This window comes from Macadamia integrifolia, chromosome 7, assembly GCF_013358625.1.
Source record: "Macadamia integrifolia cultivar HAES 741 chromosome 7, SCU_Mint_v3, whole genome shotgun sequence".
Taxonomy (NCBI): domain Eukaryota; kingdom Viridiplantae; phylum Streptophyta; class Magnoliopsida; order Proteales; family Proteaceae; genus Macadamia; species Macadamia integrifolia.
The window spans coordinates 33,005,311-33,010,786 of record NC_056563.1 but is presented as its reverse complement, the minus strand read 5'-3'; positions in this window follow the sequence as shown (position 1 = coordinate 33,010,786).

Below are 5,476 nucleotides of genomic sequence, written 5' to 3'. Positions count from 1 at the left end.
CTCTCTCCCCCCCCCCATATTCTTTACAATCCTTGCCCCACCAGCCACTTTGTAACCCTACCATCCCCTTTGTGCAACCCTTGCTCCACTTGTCACTCTGTAATCCTAAAACCCCTTCTGTGCAACCCGTTCCCTTCGCACCATTACCCCATGCCTCTTTAGGCAACCCCACCCCACCCCCTTTGCAACCCCTATTTACACTCCATCTCCATGCAACCCTATCTCCCCCCATCTCTTTTGCAACCCTTGCCCCACCTGCCACCCTCTAATCCTACCACCCCCTCTGTGCACTTTCCACTTTGTAACCCTACCAGAGTCTAGAACACAAAGTCCAATCGTTTCCGGGAGATATGTGAAGAAAAAAAAAAAAAAAAAAAAGAAAAAGAATGATTTAGGATAAAAGTGAAAATGATGAAAATGAACAGATTTGAGGGTTGGTTAAGATCTCACCTCTAGAGGAATTATCACTTGGTTGGACAGGTAACTTCGACAAAGCCTCTTTCACTCGCCGAAGTGCAAACTTGCAGACCTTGGCAATTCCTTCTGGGAGTATGATTGTTATTCATTCTCATTTTAGATTGAGAATTGATGTTTGTATATACATTGGGTATTGGAAGCCAGAGTAAGGTTAGATTACAACTATGTAACTGGTCTTATTGCTATTAATAGAGCCTTCTTTAAACAATTTCAGGTATTAGCTAGTATTGGGAGAGAGATGCTTCAACATTTCCAGTGTCTCAGCTTGGTGGATCTATTGCTCCATGCCACAGTTCTACCCTTTCCATAAGGCCATTGCAAAGGAAGATGAAAACTAGAGAATCCATTTTCAAAGAGAAGTACTGGCCAATATAGAAGTAGTTACTTCGCTTACTAAACCTATCTACCAGATAAGCCATATTTACATAGAGTCCAGATCAGGTCCTCGCATGAGACCGATTCTCGTACGGTGTTTCATCCACACTTGGACTCCACTTAATCTCTTTCTTCTTTTAATTGGTTTTTAATTTGAGTAGAGTCCAAGTGTGGATCAAACACTGTACGCGAATCATCCTTGTACGACAACCTGATCCATATGTGAAATGAAGGTATGCAGATTGGATGAGAGATCAGGGTAAGTTAAAGAGCATATGAAAGAAAAACTAGTAAAAACTCCCATAAAAGAGCTTGAACTAGCTAGATAAGTTAAACAATTGGCAATTGAATTGAGAAGGTTTTTTGCAGTTGATCAAGAAATCTTGGAGGGCAGATTCCACCAATTCAAGTAGCCAGGCCATATAAGACTCGACAGAATGAATAGAAGATGTTACGAGATTCATATACTAGCAACGCAAATCGATGAGACTTTTACAGGAAAACTAAACAAGGAATTGATTGAATAGGACACAAGCGGGTACTTTTAAACACATGTGACTAATGCTGCCTTTAGTCAAAGGAAATGGGTGGATATTGAAATCAATTCACTAAGCTAGCTTAGCTCTTGAACTATTAAAACTGGACAAACGGGACGAGTATAGAAAACCGTCAAGTACAAAAGAAAGGCTATTTGAGATCCTTTCTTCAGGCCCAAGCACCAAATCTTCGATTAAGACCGACCAATGTTGGAAGGAATTAACTCTCAGTATTGATTAAACGTTTCCTAGCCTATCCCTAGACCGAGGGATAATTGACAAATTGACCAGGCAAGAAGACTAAGCCCCATTGAGACATGAGAGACCAATAGAGTCGAACAAATAGCCAACAACTAGCAATTGAGAGACTTTATAGTTGACAAATGAGAGATTAAAATATCTGGCACATAGATTGACTTAAAGTTATGTATCGACCTCTGTTGCCTGCCGCTTTTGATTGGGAAAAAAAATTGAAATAAAAATTAAACGAAAAGAGCCTTTTTATTTTTTATTTTTTTTTTGGACTAAGTCCATTCACTGTGGTTCATCACGACCATGTACAACAGGCTTGGGGAAAGATAGAAAAATTTGGCTGCCACCCACCCACCAAACCTCTGCTAGCTGCTAGTTGCTAGTAGCTATAAAAATGAAATAATTCATTTCACTCTAAGGTTCACAAATTCCTTCCTGAGTTATGAGTTATAGTATTTTAGAAAATATCATTTTAGATTTTATTTGGTAGCACCAAAGTAGCTGTAGCCTAGGCATCTGCCAAATTACATTAGGGAGAGATAGGGTCACATCTGGATAGTCCTATCATTCAACCATTAGTGACAAAAAAACCTTTTCCATTTTTCTTTATCCATTATCAGTTGTGTATATGAGATGGTGTGGTAGGATTTTTCATAAGAACAGGCGTTGCAGCAGGATTACTTAGGAGCACCATGGTTTGAAGAACCGGATCGGATCAATCAGGGTTGGTTGGATTATACAAGAATTTTGTATTGATTGATCGCAATTCTTAGCAAATATCATATCGGACCAAAGGTAAAATAGTCTGCTCAGGAGGGAGATGGGCTTAGAATCCCCGACTCAGGCGCGTGTGTATCATCCGGTCTTCCCGTTAAATGTCTGTATGCATCTATGTACGTACGTGCGTTCGTGCGCTAAATTTCGTTCGCTAGTGTGAGCAGATATGCACAAAGAATAGTGAAAGACATGAGTGACTGACAGGACGTAATATATATTTTTTCTTCCTTCCTCTCTCTATTATTTAGATGAACAGACGATGGACACTCCAAAACTTGGAAAGATCCGATTCTCTCTGCTTCTCGATTCCTTTTTCTTTTCTCATGATCTCCGAGTAATAATAAGGGTGAGACGAACGATGAAATGTATGCTCTCAGTATTTGTGTATGTGTGTATGTGTGTGATGGTTAGGAGAGAGAAAGTAACATGCATTAAAAAGAAGGGAATGCATAATAATAAGGGAAAATTACATGATTACCCACCTTTGGGTTTCCCTTTATAAAATTACCCATAAAAAGTTTTGGTCAACAAAAATACCCAAAATTAGGTTTGGGTTTATAAAACTACCCAAAACAGTGATTCTCCTTCATCTGCCTATTTGTTTTGTCATTTTTACCTCTGGCCAAGGAAGTAGCACGGCCTGATGGAGGCCGAGGTGGAAGCCTGGCTTAATGGAAGCCGAGGTGATAGCCCGGCCCGATGGAGGCCGAGGTGGCAGCCCGCGCTTCACCTCTGCCTCCGTAAAGCCGTGCTGAACCTAGGCCTACATAGGCCGTGCTCCACCTCGGCCTCTATCAAGCCGTACTTTCACCTCGGCCTCCATCAGGTCGTGCTACAACCTTGGCCATGGGTACGCGCTCCACCTCTGCTTCCGTAAAGCCATGCTGAACCAATCCTCCATCAGGCCGTGTTCCACCTCGGCCTCCATCAAGCCGTGTTCCACCTCGGCCTCCATCAGGTCGTGCTACAACCTTGGCCATGGGTAAAAATGACAAAACAAATAGGCAGATGAAAGAGAATCACTGTTTTGGGTAGTTTTGTAAACCCAAACCTAATTTAGGGTATTTTTGTTGACCAAAACTTTTTGTGGGTAATTTTGTAAAGGAAAACCCAAAAATGGGTAATCATGTAATTTTTCCTAATAATAATTGAAAGAAACGGTTTGTCTTTGTCATATTGCTCCTTAAAAGGTTCCAATCTCCAAATAGACTACACTTCTGTAGACGGTAGAGTACCAAAATCCGAAACAACAACCCCCACCCACCCACCCACCCACGCACGCACCAACCCCCCAAAACCTTGGCCTCAGGTCTCATAGGTTGTGTAGAGGTTTTCCCATCCTACAACCCCTGATCTCTTTTCTCCCTCACCCCAGCAACTCCATTTGTCAGTCTTCACAGAGCCAACTCATACGCAAAGCCGTAAATGTTGAAGAGGGACTACACAACTCCACCCTCCGCCACCTCTTCCCTCGCCGGGTATCACAAACAGTACCCACCCACACATCCCTGTTTGTCTCTTTGTGTGATATTTTTTATTGATGGTCTTTCAGATGACAAGAGGCCTTTTCGCCTTCTCTTGCTGTCAGTATTGGGGTTGGGGGATGGGGGATGGGGGATGGGGGATGGGGGATGGGGGTTTGGGGAGAGAGAGAGGGGGGGGGGCTTAGAAAAATAAAAGGGGCTGGTTGAGGAAGAACAAGCAACTTTCCCTGATCTCTGATCCCTGATCAGATTGCCGTGGAATCCATAGCTTCTCCTTTAAGTGATCATTTTAAAATGCAAGGAAAAATCCTACCACCACCACCCTCTGTTTTTCTAGGGTCTTTCTAGGCATCGCCTGCTCCGCTATTTATCATTGATACTGGGTTAATAATGTGATACACATCCTTACATACAATTCAATCGCCAAACCTTAGTCTAGAGAAAGCAACGAAATAAATTTGCTTAAATTTTGATTCAAATTTTGTAAAATTATTAAAATATCATTAAATAGAGATGAATTTAATATATAAAAAATTGGGGATTGTGTGGATTAGGCGCACGGTCTCAGGTTTGATTCTCATTTGTGCATCTGCAATTTAAGTGGAGATCATGACGGTGGGTTACTGTGCTAGTCTCTCTGATGATTAGTCGAGGTGCGCGTAAGCTGTTCCGGACACCTTGGTTAACAATATATATATATATATATATATATAAAATTACATATATTGGAAATTTAAATGCTTCCTCTTATCGTTTTAAGTTGAAATTGTATCAATAAGATCCTTGTCGGGTCCTTTGTCATATGAACTTCCCCATCTATTATCATGTGACAAATAATGTAAGGTGATACTTCACTATAGGCATAGTGATGGAAAATAAAACCCTTTTTTTATATACTCTCATTACCTACGTGTGTGCTGGAGGAAAAATAAAAGGGACTGTTGAAAGAAGAACAAGCAACCTTTCCCTGATCTCTGATCCCTGATCCAGATTCCGTGGAATCCATAGCTTCTCCTTTAAGTGATCATTTTAAAATGCAAGGAAAAATCCTACCACCACCACCCTCTGTTTTTCTAGGGTCTTTCTAGGCATCGCCTGGTCCGCTATTTATCATTGATACTGGGTTAATAATGTGATACACATCCTTACATACAATTCAATCGCCAAACCTTAGTCTAGAGAAAGCAATGAAATAAATTTGCTTAAATTTTGATTCAAATTTTGTAAAATTATTAAAATATCATTAAATAGAGATGAATTTAATATATAAAAAACTGGGGATTATGTTGGATTAGGCGCACGGTCTCAGGTTTGATTCCCATTTATGCATCATCTGCAATTTAAGTGGAGATCATGACGGTGGGTTACTGTGCTAGTCTCTCCGATGATTAGTCGAGATGTGCGTAAGCTGTTCCGGCCACCTTGATTAACAAAAAAAAAATATATATATATATATAAAATTACATATATTGGAAATTTAAATGCTTCCTCTTATCGTTTTAAGTTGAAATTGTATCAATAAGATCCTTGTGGGTCCTTTGTCATATGAACTTCCCCATCTATTATCATGTGACA